General features: G+C 31.2%; 1 protein-coding gene across 1 annotated transcript in view; it reads right to left on the reverse strand.

The window, feature by feature from the left end:
* LOC139516931 (neuropeptide prohormone-4-like) overlaps window positions 1-26,115 on the reverse strand; it is a 46,757-nt gene extending 20,642 nt beyond the window's left edge. The window contains exon 1 of the mRNA XM_071307402.1: window positions 25,676-26,115. The gene's annotated coding sequence lies outside the window, so the exon portion shown is untranslated. The remainder of the gene's footprint in view (window positions 1-25,675) is intronic.
* Between the last annotated feature and the right edge of the window lie 794 nt (window positions 26,116-26,909).

The following is a 26,909-nucleotide window of genomic DNA, read 5'->3' on the forward strand; positions in this document are numbered from 1 at the left end:
TTTTGGCGCCCTGTACGACTATTGTAGGAAATCAAACATATTTGGATTTCTATAAGCCTTGGAAGACACAAACACTTTGCTCGCTTTGTGTGAAAAGAAAACATTGAAAAAAAACATGCATAGTTTAGATTCACATGAATTAAATTCTCATGAATCTATGTTTCACGACTTTTTAACAAATGTAACACACTATGCATATTTCTCAATACAACGATCAGTGGAAACTAAAAACGTACGGACACACAAGGATTATTACTGGAGTGAGTAGTAAAATTTAACGTACGGACACACAAGGATTATTACTGGAGTGAGTAGTAAAATTTAACGTACGGACACACAAGGATTATTAGTGGAGTGAGTAGTAAAATTTAACGTACGGACACACAAGGATCATTACTGGAGTGAGTAGTAAAATTTAACGTACGGACACACAAGGATTATCACTGGAGTGAGTAGTAAAATTTAACGTACGGACACACAAGGATTATTACTGGAGTGAGTAGTAAAATTTAACGTACGGACACACAAGGATTATTACTGGAGTGAGTAGTAAAATTTAACGTACGGACACACAAGGATTATTACTGGAGTGAGTAGTAAAATTTAACGTACGGACACACAAGGATTATCACTGGAGTGAGTAGTAAAATTTAACGTACGGACACACAAGGATTATCACTGGAGTGAGTAGTAAAATTTAACGTACGGACACACAAGGATTATTACTGGAGTGAGTAGTAAAATTTAACGTACGGACACACAAGGATTATCACTGGAGTGAGTAGTAAAATTTAACGTACGGACACACAAGGATTATCACTGGAGTGAGTAGTAAAAACTAACTGTTTTATTTGTTTACAGTATATAAATCATTAACATTTATTCTATCTGTATTGTATTAAGAAACAAACATCTGAGATACAGCACAAAGGAAAATATACCAAGAAAATTGAAAATGGAAATGGGGAATGTGCCAAAGAGACAACAACCCGACCAAAGAAAAAAACAACAGCAGAAGGTCACCAACAGGTCTTCAATGTAGCGAGAAATTCCCGCACCCGGAGAATGATAATATAACGTTTGCAAATCACCGTCAGATTAAAATTCTAAATAATGGACTTATAAACGCTTTTTCACAAGTTGTAAACAACATCATCCTCATGAAATTTATAAGTTCAGCAATACTATTTGCTACATTGTAAGGTTGCAAAAATATCCTATATCCATACATTAAAAAATGTATTAATGATATAAATATAAAATCAAAGTACTTTGCAAGTCAATGACCAAGCAGTGGAAATATCACTAATTCAATCAGTCTTGTCTGAAACTCACAGTGACTATAGCGTCTACTCACATTTTACAACAATGTAATACAAATTGCCATGTCTTCAAAAAAGGAATTTATAACGAGCTACAATGTACTAAAAAGCTGACACTGATTTCTTATAAATGGCGAAACACGAATACGTGCACAACCTCAGAATATGTTCTTTACGTACGTTATGCAGACTGTACATTTTGTATATTTCAGTATATTATGTTTTGGATAAAATTTAGTTTTACAAAATTTCCATTCTCCACGTTTTATCTTGATCAGCAATGATTGGTCACCAAAGAAAATTTTATGACTACGTTATCTGAATAAGGCGTCTATTTTAGTTGTTTAATTGTTTAATATGAAAATAAGGAGATTTGGTAATAGTTCACCATAATCTGATATCTTACTTAATTGAAAATATCTTTTTACTGAAAAAATTCAAAGTAATGTAACGACATGCTTGCATGGGGTCCCTACTTAAATTATTTGACATACTACATTTGATTATGATATCAAGGGTAGTTGATGAGCAACAATCTTTAATCATTGTTATCTAAAACAGCAATTTTCTAACTGCTAAATCGATTGAAAGTGTAATTACATTTTTTCTATTTAATATTAATCAAGCATTCGTCATGAATTGCACCCTCGTTTCTGTTATTGAGTGCAAAATGCAACGTTATTTAAAATAAGGATAATAAAAGCTTTAATTGTGTCAATCTGGCATATTGGTCCGTGTCTCTCGAGGGTTGTTGTTTTTTTTTCTATCAGAGGAGGGAACTAATGGTTTTCTGCTTTTCATCTTTTTTTTATATGTCACGCTGAACATTAATGTCGTTTGTACAGTGTCATGTTGATATATAGTAATATGCTGAACTCATAGTTTTCTTTGATTAACCATGCAGAATTAACATGAAAATAGTGTAAGTATCACATTGATTGGTTGATTGTTGGTTGCTTTACTTCCAGTGGCAAATATTTCATGCATGTTTAGGACGAGTGTATCGAATTGAGACAGGGTACCAGTACAATGGGGAAAATACAATAATTCACCCGAAATAAACATATATGTTGAAACTGTTTCTTCACTGTTTTTCATTTGGCTTGCTATTACTCTTTTATTGATACTATTTGTTAAAATGCACACACTAGTTATACTCAAAATGGCCAGATGACTTGCGACCTTGTCATTATTTTTAGGGTACTGCATGCTCTTCATGGTTTCAATTTCGAATTGATTGTTTCGAGCGTCAGTGACGAGAAACCAGGGTTTAAAAGCGAACACGATTCATCAAGTTAGTTTGATACGATTTAATTTAGTGCTTTTCCGTCAAGAAGAAGATAGTCTCTATCCAATTCTAGTGTGAAATCACAAATATCTTAATTTCAAAAAAATAATAATGACACTAGTAATAGAAGAGTCATGGCAAACTATACCTCAATTTTAAATAGATTGGTTCAATTATAATTTGCTTGAACATTTTTCATGTTAGAATATAAGAATACTCGTGTTAATTTACTACTGAAGTAATGTAAAGTAAGGTCAGTTGTAACGCATACAAAACTTGCTAATATAAGACATTATTGACTTTCATTTCTCAAATCTCATTAGACTGGACATCTAGTGTGTTGACATCATGTCGACAGCTTGTCCTGTCTACCGATTATCAATATTCTTTTAAGCCTTAAGAACCCCAGACGTTTGACTTTCTACAAATCGAAATCATATGGTAATTACTTTATTGTCCTTTTGGTTTGTGACGGTCTTTAACTAGGAAGGAAAACGTCCTTTATGTTTCAAATGGAAAGCAAAGAATGCAGATCTTTAAGGCATCAGTGGGAATGTCTATCAATGATCAAAAGGCTAGTTAGAACACGATTTACAATTGTGAGAGTGATTGGGATTACTGTTAAAATCAGACTTTCTTTGTCGCATATTATATATTTAGCGTTATATTTAACGATTATTTACTCTTAAAAGAGCATGCTTTTCTATGTGGTTAAGAATTTAGATTTTTTTCTTTGATTTAAGATATTGTTATCATGCAAATGGTTTACTTTTGAAAATTGTGACTTGGATGGAGAGTTGTCTCATTGGCACTCATACCACATCTTCTTATATCTAAACGTTCTTATTTCATTTGGATATTTCTTATTATGATATATAGCATACATTTATTGCTAAGAGGTGAATACATAAGTTATTTTCACATTCTAGATATATATATGTTTTTGTGAGGAGTAAAAGTTTTCATGCCAAGAATGAGCAAAACGTCAGCGTTATTTTTGTTTCCTGGGTAGCTTTAATAAAACACAAAAAATAACTGTAATATACTCAGATCTTAGTCTAAAACAAATTATAAATGACTATATCTGTAAACACATTTGAGAGATGATGTTCCTAACAATTTTTGACATGACTAGTTGTTGTCACCATTAAACAAACGAACAGAGCCTAAGTTATATCCTTACTTCCTGTCATAATATCAATTCATATATTGTATTTACAATTCATCTTTTATCACAACCAGTGAAAAAATATCATTTGAACTCGGATTTGAATAAAAATACTATTTTAGAATTTATTCATCCAATTATGTTTAAGGAAAAATGAGGCGATATTATTCCATAATAAAAAGTTCGTGCATGTTGTGTCAAGTTATTATATTACTGGTTTGTTTATTATATTCAACACTAAATATGAATAATATGATCGTTTTCTGCAAACAAGCTCCGTGAATTTGCGTCCCTGTTTGATCTTAGATTAAAAGATCTGATTGGCTGAAATTCACAGCTTCTACATATCTTCTGGGTGGTGTGTTGTGCAAAAAATTTGCAAATATTTTGTTTTCATACCGCAATTCTTGTATTGTTTCTTATAAAGTGTTAAGATAGTGAATTAATAATTAAAGGATACACTTAAATTGTAGGTGGACTAATCTTCCGTAATGTCATTTCCTATCCGTCATTTATCTGTAATCAAGAGTCGTTCACCCCATCCCTGTTACAACATTGACCTACAAGTGACCAGTGACATATCCATTTATATCTAGGAAAGTTAATATTTGTTGTATTATTTTTCCGGAGTACACAGAAATTGGACTGATCGACTAATCTCTAGTTTAACCAATAAAGTCTGTTGTTTTTACGATTGATTAATTTTGCTGTTATTATGACGGTCCCTCGTGGATTTCCTAGCTCAGCTAATTCTATTAACTCTTCCAACATCTGAAGTGATTATCACTATTAGCTAGCTCAACTCGAGTCAACGTTACTACTGGTGTCATATAAATCAGCCTTTTCCACGACTACTTCTATAACTATTTAGAATAGTTGGAACATTGGGTACCCATATAGGCTTAAGAAAATGTATTCTATTTAACGCTAGTTATTCGGTTAATAAATAATGTAACTTGTATCATAAACAACAGTTTACTGTGTATTCAGAATCGACAAGATAACTAAACTTCCGTAAAATAATGACACTGATAAATTTTATTTAGGTATTTGTTACAACAGAAAGGCTAATTCTTTGTATTGGGGAAAGGTTTCCGTTCAATGACTTATGATCAGTCAATTAACAAGCAAGTAATAGTTATATCAAAACAATAACAAATCAATTATAACTTTTTATCATATGTTTAGTAGTAAATACAGTAGTTTTGCATATTTGATAAATAGCCTGCTGTTTAATCCATATCGCACAACTTTGATGCGCACCCTTTATCGCATACCCTTTATCACACCCCTATTTCGGATAAGTAATTGAGCAGTTCTTTTATTAAAGGCCTTTGAAACAAGACAAAAGTAGAACTGAACGTAGCCCAGTGCTATGGATCAGTAAACAGTTCATATAATATAATACTCTTCTGTTGAAATATATGATAAAGCGTATAAAACACCCTCGACCAATATCATCCCCCGGGCCTAAAGGCCCTTGGGCTGATATTGGTGCCTCGGGAGAATACGACATACGATACGGATTTTGCCATGTATAATTATTCTCTATGTATCGTTCAGTGCATTGATAATATTTCATCTTTGTGACGTCAAACTAATTACAACATGCAGATCTCTGAATTTCAATAGTATCAAATAAATTGGTTTATTTCTATTTTCTGTGAAAGGAAAACTGTCATTGAAAGGTTTTAAACTCATTGTTTTCAATTGATAATGATTTTGATACCAGATTTTTAAATTTTAATTGAATTACTAAATAGCATTGAATAGTTTGGAAATATTGCAGGGCTATTTTAATAAAATGGAAAAAAAAAGTAAAACAAGATTGTGTATCTGTATTTGAATCGTTACGTCGAAGCTATCAATTCTGGCTACAATTCCACGGAAAAGCGGGTACCAATTGGCAGTGATGTTTTAAAGCTCTCAACTGACTTGGCGCACACTAAATCTTCTTCTAGCTAGTTCCAATGAATCACAAATCTTGAATTGTTTGGTTTTGCAGTTTGTTGTATCAAGTGCCTTTGAGTTGTTTTTAAGCGATTGGTTTACTTTATCAATACTTTCAAAGTTTTGAAAGCGTAAAGAGTTTAATAATTCTTTTTGTTTTGCTTTTTAACAAAAATTCGCCATGTTTGATATCTTAGACCGAACCCCAACCACTTATTACAGAAAAATCCGTCTTTGGCTTGTTCTTCTTAACTACAGACTTTCTAGTTCCAGGCCGATAAGCATTTTGGTGACCGATCCTTCTTCTCTAGATTTAAAATCCCCTGAATCACGCTACTTTACGCTGGTTCCTTCTTATTGTTTGATGTTGATTGAGGTAATTTTAATTTGGAGGTAAGTTTTTCGCAGTCATTATGTTGGATACATCTTGTACTGGCAGTAAAGAAGGCATATGTTAATCTCTTAAAAAAGGTTTAATAGAGATATCTCTTTTAAAATAAATTTATCTTCAGTATTTTTATAAATATAACATTAAACCTGATTGATTCGGATTTATATAAATGCTTTTCAAAAAGCGATGACGAAGCTGACTATTACAAACGCATTAATGATGTAAGGAGTTATCGTAACCAAGGTCTGCCCTAACTATATAAATGTACAAGGGAAATGTACAAATGAAACATCGATTTCCGTTGGTCAAATCCCGGAAAGGAATAACGACATAAAAATGAAGCAAAACTTATGTTAGCGTGAGGAAAGGATGTTATAACTAGCCCATAAAGCCGTTTGATCAGTCAAAATCATGTCAAAATAAGAACACAAAGAAGGGCTTAATACAGAATTCATAAGTTCAATTAAGTCATATCACACTGATGTGATGTGTAGACAACATAAGATGTTTTAGTACTAAGTATCATTGTGTAAATTGTCTAATATCTATAACGCTTAATTTGGTTTTGTGATGGTTGACGGCCAAATTCATTTAAGAAAAGGTTAACGAGTTGCCTGAAGAGGAAATGTAATATAATACTTCGAAAGAGCTGACTCGGTGACATTACAATAATTACAGTACAGAAATTAAGTACCAAAATCATTTTGTATATAAAGCTATATATCAATAAGAAAATCATTTAATAATCCATTATTTAAGGATAAGTTCTTGTTCATATGCTTCATAAAAACTTCCCTTCAAAGTTTATAGCAGGATTGTTTTGCAATATATTTTAAACTTTATATATGGCAAACAATTTTAGAACTCATTAAGAATTTTTTTTAAGGACAATTATATTGTATTATGAAAGTGCAACTCATTCATGTTTAAATCGCTTTCATTTTTTTCATCCAGATTGTTGTTGTTTTTTTATTGACATTATATTTATCATGTTTTTTTTTAGTTTTTTTTTTCATTTTAAGCAGACATGCAACATTACAATGGGAACCAACTGTGCACCTCTTCTCACCGACTTGTTTTTTGTTTTCGTTTATATATATAAAAAAAAAGAAAGATGTGATATGATTGCCAATGAGACAACCTTCCACAAGAGAACAAAATGACACAGACATTTACAACTATAGGTCACCGTACGGTCTTCAACAATATGCCAACCTCATACTGAAGAGTCAGCTATAAAAGGCCCCGAAATGATAATGTAAAACAATTCAAACGAGAAAACTAACGGCCTTATTTATGTACAAAAAATTATATTTTACAGATGTTTATTAATTGTCTTTTACAGAAATCGACTTGGCCTAAACGTGGACCGCGAAGAGGACCATAAAAACAGTGACAAAACAGTATTTTTATTCCGTTCGCTCAACATATATATATATTATAGAAGCAGGATAATAGAAAACTTTATTTGTACAATATAGACATGCACTTTATATACAGAGCAACATTAGTTGTATACCAGTTATTTGTACGACAGCAGGCGTAATTCGTTTGAGGAACCTTTTTATAGCGATTTTCTTTTCTTGTAGTGATATTTTATTGTTGAGTCGTGTCATTTTTACTCATAAACCTTCGTGTAATTAATCTATTTTTCAATACTTTTCCATTTTCATTACTATGTCGCTAAATGAAAATCAAGATGTCAAAACATGATATTCTAACTTGGAAGACGACATGCCCATTCACATTACGGCTGTCTGACTTGTAATTAACAAATTCAAATATATCTTTTAACAGAATGATAAGGGTTTTTTTCTTTTCAAAAGAAAGGGGGACATTAAATGTGATATCCTGAATTTTGTCTGAATATTTGGCTGTGAAAAGGAAATAACTATACAATCGTAGGATTATTTAAGCTGAAATGACTATTGAATATATTTCGATAATTATGACAAATGCCATTTCTTCCAGAAAATTAATAATCTTTATCACAGCGTGTCAATTACAGGTTATTTTTCATTTTGTTATAAATAGTTCAATTATTGACTTCCGGAATAGAGCTTCTTCGATAATATATCACATTAACTATATATTGTTTTGTCAGGAATTTGCATTGCAAAAGCTTAAGTACAAGGCGTTATTGAAAACAATATACTTTTCAGACACCGAACCCCATGATCTTTAAATTTCCGGGGTTCAAAATTATATTCAATTAGATGTTTTAAATTGAAGAGGTAACTATCTTTTCGCTGCGAAACATATGCTTTTTCTGTAAGATTTAAAATCTTAAGAAAAACACGTGGCATATCAAAGCAGTCATCGCTTTTACTCTATAGAAATAGATAACCAAACGAAATGGACCTTCTCATCTTTTTCTTTTATTTAAGAATTGAATGCTTCTTTTTGTAACTTCATTGGGGTGTAAAAGCGTTGACCGAAGTACATTTTGTATGATGCGAGGAAGCGCCTCATACTAAAAATGTGCGCACGGTCAACGCTTTTACAACCCTATGAAGTTACAAAAAGAAGCATTCAATACTTATAATTACATTTTTTAGCAATGATCATGAAAACACGAATTTTATTATTGTTTTATTTAATTCACCTGTGCACTTTATTATGGGACCACGTGTTATCATGAATGAAAAGTTTTATTGAGCAATGCAATTGCTTACGGAATAACACGTGATGTGCAGTTAGCCAATCAGAATAAAGTATCATAATGAAACATACATCTAATGTAATTATTCCATATTGTTAACATTAAGTCGATTGTTTTTGAGTATTCGTGTTTGTTTCTGGGTCTTTTTGTTTTTTCCTTTCGTTTGTCAACTTTACTAGACCTGGTGTTATGACAGATATGAAGTTCATTCACACCAAGAGAGAAAATCGTACATTCATTGTGTAGCTTTGTAACATTTTAATCGATCCTTAATGAAAATAAATGTAAATATTACCTTTTATTTTAAGCCATTCCTTCAATGCTTTCAAAGAATATTGCACGAAGGCGGATGTTTGCTCGGAAACCTTTTGTTTGTTTTCTTTTAAGTTTGCGTACGATATTAAATTCTGTATCTGTTTTAAATCCATTTAATCCCTTAAATCTATTGTGATAATTTAGTCATCCAACATACCAGTTTTTTTTCAGACTCATTTTGGAGTTTTTATAGAGATGATATAGTCTGTAAGTGCCATTCCAGTGCAAACATTTCACTGGCAGCTTTAATGTGACACCAAACACATTTAAAAATTGACAAATTAAGACAAAAATGCATATCCATAGTTTTTTGGAAAATATTAAACCCAAACTATAGATCTCCTCTTAAAGATGCCAATCTTTGTTCATGACATTTTGTACCACAATTGATATAGTCCTTGATCTTGAAAAATTTCAAATGCTTAATTTTTTTGAAAAAGGATCCGAAATATCGTCCACTTTGAAAATTTCCCTTTAGTCATTAGCGACCAACTTTTATCTTACTGCAAATGTTGGTACTTAAAAGGAAAAGCTGATAAAAATCATTTTGAATCTTTATAACATTTTAGGTATTATATTGACATTTAGAAAATAAATATATAAGACACCTTTCTACATGTACTTAAACGATGTGTAAACCTAAAAAAAATTATAAAAGCAAATAAAAGTATGAAAGAATTGGATTGCATTTCGATCGGTTGCAGTCCCAACAATTTCTTTTTCGGTAAAAAAACCAAATAGAATCATATTCAAAACAGTGTGGCTGTGGCTATTGATTGACGACCTAAATTATCCCATTGACTGGGACAGATTGTGTGAATGTTTGTCTGTAACGACCACTGCTCACTATATGTACTTTTTAATGACACTTAAACTGTTGGGTCACCAAAGGTTCTCAACAAACAAATAAAGTTATTCGAAAAAATAATCAGGAATAACACGATGTTTTGATTTACATCAATAATATAAATCAAAATATAAAGGTTATTCCTGATTACTTTTTCGAAATATTTTATTATTAAAGACGTTAAGAACCTTTGATGAAACCACGGTTTAAATTCTATAATAAGTAAGTAGTGAGCAGTGGTCTATACAGACATACGTTCACCTAATCTTTCCCAGTCAATGGGATAATTTAGGTCGTCAATCAATGTCCACAGCCACACGGTTTTGAATATGATTCTACACTAGCTGGAATAGTAAAAACAAAAAAATAAAACTAACTATTTGCGCAAGGTAACAAGCTATATTTGATTAACAATTTATTGCATAAAAATCATAAAAACGCTCACTGTTTCCTTAAAACAGCACCTACATGTATGTAACGTACTTAGTACAAAGTGCACAACAGTAAAAAGACTGTCCAGACAAAACAATTACTTACATCGACCGTATGTCATATCTGATATCGAAAAATATTAGATATAACGACCTATGTCCAAATGGGATTTGATCTGGTACTATTATAATGATTATTCATTTCTGTTTCTGACAAAAATAACGACAAATTTTGTAATATGAAGAGCTATATATAGAGGTGTATTAATAATTCAATAAAATTTGAGGCGAAATGTGTAAAGTAATTTTTCAGTTTTTCATAAAATGACGTATAGATTTCTAAAAATGGCACGGTATTCCTACATGCAAGAACATTTCTGTTTTTCTGATAAACAAGAATGTGTCCCAAGTACACGGATGCCCCATCCGCACTATCATTTTCTATGTTCAGTGGACTGTGAAAATGGGATAAAATCTCTAATTTGGCATTAAAATTAGAAAGATCATATCATAGGGAACATGTTTACTAAGTTTCAAGTTGATAGGACTTCAACTTCATCAAAAACTACCTCGACCAAAAACTTTAACTTGGACCAAAAACTTTAACCTGAAGCAGGACGAACGGACGCACGTACAGACGAACGAACGGACGGACGCACACTCCAGAAAACATAATGCCAATAAATAGGGCATAATAAATGGGGCATAAAAAAATCACAAGGACCGCAACACCGGCACCCTCCCCACCCAACCCAGTGCAAACGACAAAATAAGCATAGCATTGTGTTGGCGTATCACTGCCGAATCGTCGTTCTATAGATATAAGCCTATAAGTGCGATATTAGATTCTTGCCTTATATTCTGAACTTGCAGATGCACAACCAATTAGCGATAGAACAACTGGTTGATTAATATAATGGATTGACACATTATTTTATGACGAGTAAGGTAATGTTTGTCCTATTAAATTGACATTACTTGTCAATACTCCGAATTAGTTAGTAATTTTATTCATGTTTATTTCTTTATTGGCGGCCAAAAGTCTCTCTGATTTATGTAAATTCTATATGACATAAACTTTTAGGAAAGTTACTTTACATTGATTGATTGATTGACTGACAAGGCGTAACTCGTTTGCCAAAAAATATGCTTTTAAGGAATGAAGAAGAGAAAAAATTAACAACCGATTTAGCATGAAGAATTCTACAAAATGGGGTAGATCGAGATAAAGAGGGGCTCTGGAATGTCATTGACAAGGGCACCGAAAGGGGAAGTATGTATTCTTAGGGACTATGCACCAAATTTGACAGGTACAGATAAATGAAAATGTAATTGATTTTTTTATAGCATAATATGCCGTTTTTAAATGGAATTGATTACTTTCAGTTACAAGATAACAAGTTTTGGGTATTATTTATGCCATTAAAGAAACACTGCTGCCCAAACCTAGACTGATAATAGAAATACGGTTGGTCAAAACTTTTTGTAAAAGTTCTTTTTTTTTTTTGCAGACAGCATGACAAATTCCACAGACAAAAAAATATAAACAAAAAATACCGAGTTCCAAGGTAAATTCAAAACGGGAGAAGTCCATTAAATTTAACAAAATCAAACGTTAAGATTTAATAGACAAACGGAACGAACAGGAAAAGTACCCTCTTTTTAACTTATTGAGGTGTTATAGCAAACAAAACAACATAGAACATTTTCAAGCAATAACTTAATAACTGTCATTGTTTAGCTAAACAAATGCATTCATCTATTAACAGCAGGTTACATTATTACGCTTTTCGCATGTTTAGTGTAGGCATACATCCAATTCGATTAAAATAAATTCAATTGTAAAGAAGAGCTGAACAATTTGATTTTAAAACTATCACGACTGTTGCTATTCTACGATTATAATTTAAGATCGTTATACTTTTACGTTAATTAGATTCATCAGTTAGTGCCTTGCATGCGAAATTCCAATTCGCTACGTTTTGTTTTGCACCTCACACGGATAGGTTTCAGTATTATCAACTCTTCAACTTTTTGCTGCAAGGTTTTCAAATTGGATATTTTCAATTCAATGTCAAAAATCTAATTTCCAGGGGACGTTTTAATGTTGAAGACAACTACTGAAAGCAAATGGAAGGATACAAACAACACCTCTGTAAACTGAGGCTTCGATAATATGAACTGTCGTAATAATGACAGGTAATATCGGGTTTTAAAACGATTAAATAAATACTGCTCCACATGGAGTACAGCTTGGTCTTATTCGTTTATCAGGCAAATACAAGGGAAAGTGAGGTATGAAAAATGAAAATGATTATACAAAAATGAATTTTGTTCAAAACTTTTAACATTATTTTATATATATATAAAATTATTTCTGAAACATTTAAAAATGAAAAGAACTGTACGACCAAAGATCTCTTCTGAATTAACCGTCCTCGGGATAGTTCAAACCCCAAAAATTGAAAGCAAAGGGTGTATAAGTACATGAATACTTGAAACGTTTTATGATCCAAAGTTACGTAAAGCCGGTCGGAATAACCGACAAAATTTGAGTTCAACTATGCATGCCTGTTGAAGTTTGACCGTTATATTCTCCATATTTGTTTTATATGTAGGACTATTTCACTTTTCCTTGTATTTTTTTTGCCCGAAGAATAAGACCATGAAGTTAGTAGTCCTACATGTAAATTAATACCGTTAATTTATCTACGAAGAATTTAATATAGGTATGTCTTCTGAGATAAAGATACCATTGGTGACTATCAGCCACTGCTTGTGGTATCGCATTGGTGTTAAAGTGTTGTATAACCTATGGTTAGAATAACAACTTTTCCAGTTTAATTCAAATTCTTCATTTAACATATGATCCGATTATATATAACCCTTCCTTCTCATGTCTTTAATTAAAGTTAGAGAAAAGCAAACGTAAGAAAGGGAAACAATTAACCAATAGATCAATATCCTTGTAAACATTTAAATTGAAAATGTAACCGCAAAAATTGATAAACTGGTAAACACCATTGATTAATTTACGTTTTAGGAAGTTTAAAATTACGTCATTAATCAGAGAAATAGCGTTAAATGGCATCTGAGTTTTGTTAAAGCATTGTAAAATTAAGTCTGTTACTGACAGGCACAATAAAACATTTACACATGCTCAATAAACTCTAGATTTATTGAACTTTATAAAGGACAGGACCACCGTTCGGTATCTCTTCTAAGCTTGAAATAGTATTTAAGTAAAATAGCTACATCACTTTTTGTCTGAAATTGTTGCATATTATAAGCAATATATGCGTTGCTGAGATAGATGCAGTTCAGTGATTAGTTTCTGAAAATGTCTTTTGTAGCTGAGTATAATTTTAGCAGCCAATAAACACAATCAGCATACATACATCAATCATACGATAGATGCATGTCTATTTTAGGGGTGATGTAAATATCACTAGAAACAAATTAGAAAATAAAGGTAATGAAATTACGTTTAGTGGTAATAATTTGGTATTTGTTTAGACAGTCACATATTGATTATACGCGTCAAACAAAGCTCCGACAATGAAAAAGAACATATCGAGTACAATGTTCAAGAAAGATAACAACCGCAAATAGACAACACGTTTTAAGGGCATACGATAGAGTTTTGATCCCGTATTTACAAGTTGATGAACATTTGCATATAGACTATTTTTTACCTGATTAAATCAAATATGTAATAAAAAATATACCTTCATGTGCTACTTTTTGAGTTAAATGAGGTCAAAATTTTGTATATTTGCTCAAAATTCGGATTTGTGGCCGTATTTTCCCTTTCGAAAGAAAACCATAACTTTTTTGTTTTAAAAAAGATAAACACAAATTGTTTTTTGTTAAACAATTTGTAATTTCTGTATTTTATAAGAATTCTAAAAATTTATGCATTTTTTGTTCAGAAATAACTCATATATTAGCAAATGGTCATGAATTGAGAAAAAAACATCATTTTTTACTGTATATTTATCAAAATTAAAAAAAAATGCACTATTTACAGTTTTATAAAATTTAGTCCATATAATCTCCCTGCAAAATGAAACAAAATGTCGTTTTTAAAAATGGGGGTCTATTCACTCGTTTTCAAATTAAATCAGTTTGAATGATAAAAATCAGTCGAAAAATGCATCTTTTCCCGATATGTCACAGTTAGGATATAACTGTATTGTATTTTAAGCTCCGACGTCATCAATTGGGGATTTGATGGTCGCAAATTAAGTTTACTGGCGACGCGTTAGCGGAGACAGTAAACGGGTATTTGCGACCATCAAATCCCCAATTGATGCCGTCGGAGCTTAAAATACAAGATTGTTATCTCCATTCTAATGAAACTGACAGAAAACAACGTTAAAACATGTATTTAAAATCACCTCAAGGGTGACTGGGGAATAGAAATATGGTCACTTGGTCTTCTCCCGACCGGCAGTAAAACGCTTGCTGAAGTGGGGCGTCCGTTTGGCTGTGCGGGATGTATCAAGTTCGCAGTCACGTCCGGTCGGAATGGGGACGTTAAATCCGATGTCTCGTGTAAAGAGAGTGCCACGCTCTTTGCACGTTAAGAACCCTTGCAACAACTCTTTGAGGGTTCCGTAGGTGGCCTGTCGCAAGGCAAAATTTCTGTCCCTATCCAATATACCCTCATTTTCCAGTGGCAGTCAACATTTTCCAGACCATCATCCCAGATGGCCTGTATTGTGACAAGACCTACCTATTGTATTTATTGTGAACTTGTTCTCGTCCTGAATATGCATGAAATATTTGCCACTGGACGTTAAGCAACCAACAATCAATCAATCAATGTATTTAAAATCTGTCATATGCCGTCTGCGCTTGCGCGTACGTCCCATAGCATCAATTGTCAATTGATGCCATGCAAGAAAGTGACGTTATCCAATCAAAATGAACGTTACAAACGTTGTTGCATTAGAATTTGACGTCACGAAAATAATAGTTTACGTTAGCAACATCATTACCTCCCCTGTAACTGTATCGTATGCCCTTACAAAATCTAACAAATAAAATTAATATGTAATTTGTTTAAAGAATTGGACACCTACATGTACTAACCGAATGGTGAATGCGGGACTTGACTAACAAATAGATCTAAATACATGATACCCGTCCTTTCTGGTAAATACATAAAAAAAAAGGTCACAAGCAATTTATTGTAACAATCATTTTGTTCAACAAACGACAGAAAAAAAAAAACGTTTACATAATAAGAATAAAAGGTGTTTTTTTGAAACGTACGTCATCATTTATTTTTTTCAATATTTTAGAACAACGGGAGAATTCACTTTTGTGTTAAAGAACATGAATATATTGTGTCATGACCAACGAAGAACATTATGTAATGTTAAAACCAAACAAAGGATGAAATTTAATTATCTAGTGATAATTATAACTGCAAATGAATGAACAGTCCTATACTTTTCTAACGATTCAAATACCAATTGTAGAGGTTTGCATTGAAACAAATACAAATTTACATATATTATTACTATTATTCTTAAATAATGAAAAGACGAACTATTGATTTTCTATCTGTTCTGAATGCCTGAAAAACACACCGCAACATATCCGTTGACGTCACACAAACGTTGTCCCTTACATAAAATTCAGATTTTAAGCCGCCAATTTTGCCAACTTCAAAAGGATTCTGTTTAATACGGCATTATTTTCTTGTATAACTAAGCATTCGTTCTTCCGTAATTTCCATATTATATACTTCTTTACACCAAATGAACATCCTTTTGGCTTCAATACATACATTATAGTCCTGTATTGTTATGATAATTGTATTATAGACTTATTTATTTAACCATAAAAACCTTATTCGTAACCAATACAGAAAACAGATACATTCTAATTTAGTTCTGTATATGCAGGGTTAAATCTGTATAGTGTCAATAAATGAATGTCAAGATAGCAATTAATATTCTTTGGAAAAGAAAAAGAGAGAGACGCATTGTTGGAATTGAGGAGTATGGAAAACTTCTGAGTGTGTGTTAAAGAGGGTGGTGAAGGGTTATTTTCGTGCAACGTGTTTTGCCATTTTAATTTCACGTGCTGCCGTGAAAAAGGTTCGTTAATAACCGTGTTTCGTGAAATCGGTAAAAAGATCAAAGTGTAAGAAATTTTTAATTGTTCGTTCATCGTGAAATGGCAATTTTTTTTTTTGCGTTCTTCCATGTAGATACCCCCCTTTTACGCCCCTCGTTAAACATCATACAGTAACTTAAATCTTACGTTTTTGCTACGCTAACATTTGCATCTAACACTATAGAATTATCACCAATTATAGCATGAATTGAAATTACAATTTACATTATTAATGACCTATAAAGTGCAGGTTCTTTCTATTTTGATAATATGCATGTTGCGTATTGAAAACACAAACAGTTATGACTTTGTTTAAATTGATTGAAATTATATATAGTGGCAGCATGTCAAATAATCAGTTCATTTGGTAAATTCAGGTAAAATACCAACATACTGCTAATTCCAAACTTCAATTGGTATTTGAATTCTTTATTTGTGAAACACTAATTTCACGATTCTGTCATACTAATTTCAAATTCTTATTCAAGGGAAATAGAAATTATCACAATAATCTTAAGCTGGGAAAGATTATACACAACTGTTATATGTTACAGGTATTTTGTAGTTCTGAAAGTATATAGGACAGAAACAGCTTCTTATTTTGTCAAATATGTTTTTCTTTACAATAAACATCGTACGTTTCATACTGAAGATTATTTCAAATGGTAGAGGTCCTGACCTTGCGAGTTTTATGAATAATTTACATCGAATATACAAAATAATTCAACAAAATATGCGCAATTTGTATGAACAAACGGACTTGCTTTGATACGATGAAAGGTTTGTGTTTGCTTGCTTTCTCGATAATAACTATTTATAAGAGCACTTTGGGAAATTTCGTACGACAAGACTGCAATTTTCATCCCATTAGTACTTATCAGGCAAGGAAGACTTATTGTTGTCACTAATAATTTGAATTTTATCAATAATAACTGCATTTAATAATTCCACGTGACCATCCAATGTTTACTCCCGAGATACTCGTGTACATGACAATGTGTACGATCAAAAACTGAACTTGCGGTTAAGTATCTTACCATACGAAATATCATGGTTCTGCTATTGAACATTTTCTCTTGACAATTACAACAGATAAGAAGATACTGAGTCTTTCGTGAATACTTTTCAAAACTTGTGTCAATCTTTTGTAAATAAACGGATGAATATCCTACACATTTTCACTCAAATCGATTTGTGAATATTAAAAACGCACAAAAAGTCTCGGCATAACGAATATTGCAACAAGGCACAAACCAAACAACATAACCATAAAAACGAATCAAATGATACACAAGTGTGCAACTTTAAAAGCTCTAACCTTCATTTTAGACAAATAATGAAATAATATTAATTCAACAGAATTTTCTAAATATATGCAATCAAAATCACATGTATATATATATATAGATTACCCAAAATCCCTGCAATATCAGCAACACAAACTTTTCTCTGGTTTCCTGACATTGGAGTAGTAAAGCTTTTCAAAGGAGAATGTAAATAACTAAAGATCCCTGTATGGCCTTTTACAATGAGCAAATCCCAAACCATATAATAATGTATAAAGACTCCATCATCACAAAAAAAAAAAAACAACAACAACAAAACAACAACAACAGCACAAAACAGTTCAACAGAAAAAACTAGAACCGATTTAGGCAAAACAAACCCAATCACAACCAACGCAAACCACTAAATTACAGGCTTCTGAATTGGGACAAACACATAAAGAATATTGCGATGTTCAACATGTTTTGAAACTTCAAAACCTCTCCCTAATCTAAGAGAGTGTTAAAATAGCACAACTAAAAGCTAACTGTATTGATCAGTTTAAAATACCTTGATTCATCGACAGGTATTACACAAAAAAAAAAGAAGAACCAAAGAACCGATCCTACAGTACTCTCAGTTATTGAAAACTAGGTCAAAGCCAATCTCAACTAATAAAAAAGCATATTTCCCAGATTCCAATATATTATTCAATACACATTCAGCGGATTTAATGTAAAGATGACTTAAAGGTGTAAGATAAGCATGGCCTTGAGCATTGACATATAAGTATCGATAGTATGTTAGATCATAACTGCATTGCAATACGTATTTAGCTATGTTTTAATTTGTTGAAAACAAAATCAATGTTTGTAACAATAAAAAAAAGTCAAAGATCTTACTACAATGTTAAACTGATGACCTTGAAGAATAGATTTGTTCAAAAGAGAGACAATAGATGTCAAAGGGACATTCATACTCGAAGTCGAAAATAAATTGGTTGAAACAGCATGGTTTACAAAAAGGGCCAACAGACTTGTTAAAATGAGTTATAAGTTTACATTGATCATACACAAATTTACGAGCTCTACTTCGATGCACACCTTTAAACAGTTTGCTGAGTTAAAAACATTGAAAAAAATAAAAGCATGGAATTTCGTCTCCTTTGTCTTAAATGGATGTGTCATTTTGAATATATTCCCAATTTAAGGTTATTTGACTTGACCATAATTTGTCATTTACACTAATACATATTGCCAACCGCTAAATTATATAAATTGTATAAAACATAAGGTTGCAACACCCTTAGTCGAAATTAGCATTGTGGAAATACACACGAAACACAGAAAATAGGTTGCCCTTTTCCTTCAACAGCTTTAAATCAACTTCATTTTATGAACATATAGATTCAGGCGCCGTCTTCTTTATTCATAGTTCACGACTCTTTTAAAAACGTGTATACAATAGTTTACTAGTGCGTAATTTGGTTAAATGTATTCTTACAAGGCAATAAATGGTTAAGTTTTCATTTGAAAGTGTTTAAATATTTTTCGCTATTCTGTTCTAAGAGTGATGATAAACAACAAAAAGATTATTCTTAATTAAAGAGGCGAAAGAGACAAATGGGATATTTAAACTAATTAGTTGAAAACAAAAGGACAATGTTGTGGCAAAAACAAAAAACGACAAAAAGACAGTACACAACACATAACATAGACAATCACAGACTGAGCAACACGAACACCATCAAATACCTGGAATTATTTATTCATGTTCTATTTAGCATTTTATCTCCTTAAATGGATTCCATGTGAAAATCTTTAGTTTTCGTGACTTTTTGAAAGAAAGAAAATTGAAATATGAACCCCTGTGAATTTTTTCAAAACTGTTGAAAACAAGTTGATTTTTCGTCTAATTCGATCAGAACTTGACATACCTTGCCACTTCTCTCTAACACAAATAAAAATCACCCTACGTATATACATACTAAAATTGTAATTTCCGTTAAAATCCTTTCATTTTCATTTTTATCATATTTGTAATACTCATATTGCTGACGTGCACAGTAAAATATTAAAGAGGTTCATCAAATGTGAAACCATACTTCAAAATGAAAATGTATGGTAAAAGACAAATATAAGCCTTGATATTGTAGAGATAAACAAAATGATTAGATGTCTAGATTTTGACTCCATTATCTTGTTTCCATTTATTGTACATCAGAACAAATATAGAATGGTTAATACCAATATTTGTTTAGACCATTGATCGTCAGTAATGTTGGATTTTTCAGTTTACTTTTTTTTTGGAAGAGTTTGCTATTTTTTTTCCAGAAAAAGCTTCATTTTAGTCAGATGATAAGTAGAAGAAGCGTCTTTCTTTCTAAATGATCAAAGACTTTACCCTGATCAACATCAAAAAGTAACGTCATAAAATGTTTAAGTAATTTAAAAAAAATTTAACTGCATACATGTGTTTTGTTTGAGGGCCTCAATGAAAATTAGACTAGGTTAATTAAGTTATTCTCATACGATAAAGAATTTATTATTATTATAAGCACATCTTGCAAAAGTTATTCCATCCCTGAAATTCAAGTACGTTTTTGACACATATTTATCATGTAGTGCATTAACAGATTCGAAACAAACTAAATGACGTACTTTCTAAAATGAACGGATTAAATTAAACTAAATAAGACGGACTATCAATCAATTTGTAATGACTTTTTCAAAGCTTTTTATACAAAATATCTCCTAAAATACTTTTAAGATTATCGTTTTCTGTCTCGAGTTCAGGAGCAGAGAATAATGTTTAAAAAAAAAAACAATGTTGTCTAAAATTAAAATCTTTTCATTCCGCCTTGGAAACCTGAAGAAATCCATTATAAAGTTGAATGATTCCAACAGATTTATAGGAGATTTGTAAAAGGATTAAAAGATCTATTTCTTTGGGATAGTCAAATTTCACACTTGACATATACATGACAATTTCGCTTTAAAATGAAATCGACATCAGTGAAAATGACAGATGATAGATATCACAACGATACATTTACAAATTATAAAGGTAATTGTGAAACAATGTTTTCTCAAATACTGTAAATTACTCCATGCTGATTTCCATTTGAAATATTACAGATCTATTTAATGCGGACTTTCGTTCCACTTCACAAATAGAAAAAGAAGCTTTTATTCTAAATCTCCAATGTTCTGCGTGAACTGGTACTGCGTATTATGACTGCATTGAAATGGAAGTTACAACTGGGATAGCAATATTCAATGGTAAACATTTTAATAAAGACATCAAAAAGGTTAATCATAATTACATTTTTATCATATCTGAGCAAAACAAACCGCTCCTATTTCTGTTAGTACCAACAGAGGTCAAAAGTGTTTGTAGTTTTTAAGGTTACAAGATTAACATTCCATCATTTACGTTTTTACCTAATTATATACATTTTAGATGTATTTGATCAATGCTTCTAGAAAGGCACGGAAATGTAATCTGACATTCTGTTAGTCGAACCTAGAATGGAGAGATGATTAATTTACCAAACCTTTTTAACAAGGTTCAGCACTGCTCACGATAAAATCTGCGTTGTTGGGGAACAAATACTATACTAATATTTAGATAGAACAGAGGCGCTAGAGAAAAAAATATGAGGATAATGCATGCTTATGAAAATGGCAATTTGATAAAAAAAAAAATTACGTGAGCGCTTTTGTCGGTTTTTGTTTCGATTCAAAATATGTTGTAGATCGGATACCAATAGAGGATTATCATCAATGAATCAGCAACCAGCTACCTAATGAAAATTTATTAGACATCACAATGGAAAGATGTCACCTTTAGTTGTATAAGTCCTTTACATATAGGATAGTCTCAAAAACTAGTAGTAAACTACAAGCAGAGGCGATTAAAGATGTTAAATCAACACTGAATTTCTCATTGAACAGAATGTACAGAGACATCTGTGAAGCATTTTGTAGACATTATTTGCCTGTTTGTTGTTTTCCTTTTTGACTATGGTATTGTCTGGGTTTTTTTTCCTTTTAGACTATGGTTATTGTCTGTTTTTGTTTTCCTTTTTGACTATGGTATTGGCTGTTTTTGTTTTACTTATTCTTTTATATTATCTCATTTAGCATTTTGATAACCGTCAAGAAACTGAACAGACGAAGAACAATAAGAATAATGTTCTTGAAAAAGTTGGCATTTCGTAGTATTTCATAGACACCCTCTCACAGTTCATAACACAACTGTCATATGGCCTCCCAATTTTGCTAATGCTTAAGATAAGTGAGTTTATACTGCATAACTTATCTTCTCCGAGGTAAAAGATTAAACACAGTTAATAAGGAGATGTTAGATAATAACCATTGGTCCAACGAGACAACAACCCATCAAAGACCAAAGGCAATATATATGAAAAACGAAATGTAAAATACCCTTACTGTGTAGTAAGCTATTGAAACCTCCAGGGTGACAAAATGCGACACACCTCGAAAAAAGGGCTTGATTTACACTGAACACAATTAAAGGAAAACAATCGTGGACAACTATAACATACAGCAACCAATTCCAGTATTGGATCTAGGTTTTCCGACTGAAGGTCACTTATGAATGTCATAAATAATTTAAGCAAAAAGTAATGTTTTGGTGTAATTACATATACGGTAAAACTCATATTTTTTACTTCACTAGATGCGCAATTCGGCATATACGGTCTCTCTTGAGAATTTCGAGTCCAATAAATATAAAAATTAAAAACCTATAACACAAATCAAAGAGCAGATAAAACCATAATGGACAAAAAAAAGTTTTTGAATCTTAGCTTTTATGAGATACATGTATATAAATGCATGTCATCATACATTACTAGTATGCACTGTGCTACTACAACATTTTTTTAAAAAATCTTCAATATCCATTGTTATCTACTATACCCACGCTAGATGTAGTTTTTTTGTATCGTTTAGTCCCATTCTCGATGACGTATATATCAATACTCCCTCTATTCATATAAAAATGTTTTAAAAAACTTGAAAACAAATGACTTACACCCACCACTTACACTAAAAAGTTCGTTAATTACTTAAGTGACGATGCTACGGGAAACTTTGAAAAGAGTAAAAGGGAGAGGGTGAAGTAAAAAGATCATCAAATCGTTCGACCGCTGTTTAATTGATCTTAAAAGGAACAAAGCAATCTTGGAATTCACGCAGAGGATAGAGATTTTAACACGTAAAAAAATTTTCAACATGTTTTTAACTCGTATTAGGTATATAGTTGTTTTGTCATGCAATGTTAATTTTCAAACTTATATCCGTCAATACTATATGCCATATCAACACAAAGATATATAGGCTTTGAATCCATATCCCATGTAAAACCCGAATTAAGTAAAATTATACTGGAGTACCCAGATTTCATTATTAATCACTCTTCTCAACATTGTTTTGTTCACAGGGAATATTGCGGATATTGGCTGCTATCCCCTGGAAGGTTAGCCAATCAAATTTTAGAATTGGCCGAGAGACTTTTGCTCCAGTCAGTCCATTAGCAGTATTTACTACAACGTTTCATGTAATGACAAGATGTATAAAGGTGGTGAACGTCAATTAGAAAACAATATTGGAACAAAAACCAAAACTTTTTTACATAAAAAAAAATCACATTTATTATTAAATGGATCGTTTTAAGCTGTTTAAATCTGTGTTGCGTTTATTTTCATTCAATTTATACTACAGTTGAAAAACATTCCTGGTTGAACAAGAGATAAAATATTAAAAACAGTTATACACTGAATATTACAATACCACTATCACAGCACATATCAATCTTGTATAAAATGTATTCCTTTTTACAGTGTTTATATTTAAATATGCATTGGAATTGTAAAAAAGATATCCCAAACTCATTGGTGTTCAAAATTATTTGCTAGTATTTCATATATCATAACCAAAAAATAAAATAAATCTTAAACTCCTAATCAATAATAAAGTTTATTTTATTCCTAATACTGTTACTTAATAAATCATTACAAAATGATCATTATATGCACTTTATAACTCTGAGCATATCAAAGAAGAATCTATCGCCAGAGCCAACCAAATGTGTATGTCTTAAAGATTTGATTTTTCTAAAATAAACAATCATTCCATACCACAAGTGTTCAGAGCAGTTTTTTTTCTTATCTAAAAAAGTAGTACAAATAAAATACATCTAAAACAAAGGTCGAATATATATTCTGAAAAAATCTGATGTTTTAAAGTAAAGTTTTGTAAAAATAAAATTTTAAACATGAAAAAAGTATATACCCTAAAATTCAGTTTCAAAACATGACCCTAACTATTAGTTCCTGATTGTCTAAAAATTACTTGATTAACTTTCACTGGTCTTTCGATATCCATATACATGCACCAAAAATAAACATCTCATCTTCATTTGGAATTAGTCATATATATTACATATATATACATTGGTGTGTGTGATCAGCCAGAAAAGAGGATAATATTATTTCTCATTCAATAATATCCCACTATTATTCTGTTGAGACCAGTACATATTTTCATGGTTATTAAATATTTCATGAGGTAAATTCAAGTTAATAGCCATGTCTTTAACGTAATTAAATATTTAGAAGGAACAACTTTCCGCAAGGCAAATTCACACCAAAGAGCAGATCATGTAGTTGCTGTAGCAAATGGAAGTGAAAACGATCTCTTATATTTCTATTCTTTAGGGTGAACAGTAGAAATGACAATTTATTGAATAATTGGCAGAGAAATGATATTGCTCGAAGAATAGTTTTATCGCCATATGGAGTTACTAATTGTTTTTGAGAATGGTAAGTTAGTAACCGTAAACTAATTCTGATCCTAGCTCTAAAACATTATTTATATCGATCTACTTATAATCTCTTGTCAGCTTTAAATAAAAGCTTTCATACCTCCATAAAATTATGATAAATGTAGAAAAAAATCAGATGAGAACATTACATTAGAACTTCCGGAACATTACTGGAAATACGACGATTTATATTTTTGTGTTAAAACTTAATTCATCAGAGCTTTTAAATAAAAAAAGGTAAACAATACAAATAGCCAGAAAATCGTTGAATCATTCAAAAATTTCAATTAATATCTGGATTTTCGCGAAAAAAAATCTCTCATATAAATTGCTTGTATATTACTTTACCATTTAAATTTAGATATTTTATCATTAACTATATTACTTAAGTATTAAACGGGTGAAAGTTTAGCGATTAAATTTATCTGCAACTTAATTCTGATTTTAAAGGAACATCGTACATTATGATATTTGAACTGCCAATGTTACTCTACCTATGGCTTTTAAGTTGCAATTTAAATCTGATTTTACAAGAATTTAAATATTCCAATATTGAATTCCGTAATTTTACTTCACCTATTACTTTGCTATATGCAAATGAATAAGGTATTCTAAAAACGCTATTTAAGATCATTACTTTTAAAAATTTAGTTTATGATCCGTGATACTTCTGCACATAACAATTGATTTAAGAACTATGAATTTCTAAGTATCTTCTCGTCTCAAGAGAAATTTGTTGAATCGTTGACAATGAATTCGATACGATTAATTTAAACCAAATGAATCCCTGGTCGACTAAAAAGTGCATTTAATTTCATTGCTTCAAATATTTATGGACAGAATTCCATAAAGTTCTAATTGACAAGAAAAAGACTTTACCATACTACGTTTGTATATGTATCTATCTGAATTGTTGTGTCTAAAAGCTTCATTTAACAATTAATAGTCATCCGAATATGTTTTTAGACCATGTGAACACACTAGTTATTATGAGTATATAACACATCTACAAAATTTGGTATACAAACATCTAATTGTTCATGCAACCTACCTTTTGATACAAAGTCTGTAAAATGTATAGAAATGTTTATCCTCGGAAACTTAAAAGCTTGTTTTAACAGTGTATCCAAAACAGAAATTTTCTTCTAAATATTTTTTTTTATCCTTTTTTAGAATTAGTATTATTTTCTCCGAAAAAGAAGAAGTTCTGTATTTTCCCCGTCTTTCTTTTTCTTCGTCGCTTATTTGGTTCTCACAGAGTAATTTATGAAAGACAACTCCATATACGTACAGCAGCAATCGCCTACACTGAGAGATTATGAATTATAAATGTAACCGCCCAGTCAAGCTTGATGGATGTCCACTGAGGAAAGTGTAGTGAAATGCCTACTCGATATTGTAATTGTGTTAATTTATCGTTAAAATTCAATCGCATACAAGATATTGAATATGATAGACAAATCATGCACGTTTACCTTTTATTTACTGATTGAATAGATATTTTATTTATTGGCAATAATTTGATCCTATTGGATAATAAAAAAGTAAGATTTCTGAGAATAATGAAATGAGATGATCTTACCATTACGGAACAATATTAATAAAAATGGTGACGGAAGCTACTTTATACTTTATCATATGACTGAAAGGCAGAGTTGATAAGTTAATATAACACAGCGAGTGTTCACCTAGGGTTATTTGTTTACTACAAAGACATACTGTATATTACTATAATGCAAAATTGTTAATTATACTTCTATGGTTTATGTAAGAGGAATGCCGCATAATTATACCTTTTCCTGGAAAATAAAATATACGTTTTGTATAAAAGTACAATGCAACAAGATAATTTCTATTGTTATTTGAAAATTACTTAGAAGATTAATAATAAATAATTAAAAGGCCATTCCTTCTGAGGCGCAGTAGTGCATAAGACAATGAAAAAGTGTTATGAGACGCTTGTAAATTAAAAAAATCAAGGACTTAAAAAGTGCATTATGTTTAGAAAATGAGAAAATGAATGTTCAGTTTCATTTTTGGCCAACTTAACGGGAACCAGTCCCCATAAAGTAATATTCATATGAGATACGACAATAAATGATAAATTTACACTGTCTCAGAAAATAGTTTTGAAAAATTCATGATTTCCAAAATGAGGAAAAAGTTCAGCGGGTGTAACTCGTATTGACTCTAATATGATATACACGTATGACGCCATGTTAACGTTGCTGTGCATTAAATATAATTGTATGATTAGCTATCATCCCTCCCGATTTTATTTAACA

This window comes from Mytilus edulis, chromosome 3 (genome assembly GCF_963676685.1).
Source record: "Mytilus edulis chromosome 3, xbMytEdul2.2, whole genome shotgun sequence".
Classification (NCBI taxonomy): domain Eukaryota; kingdom Metazoa; phylum Mollusca; class Bivalvia; order Mytilida; family Mytilidae; genus Mytilus; species Mytilus edulis.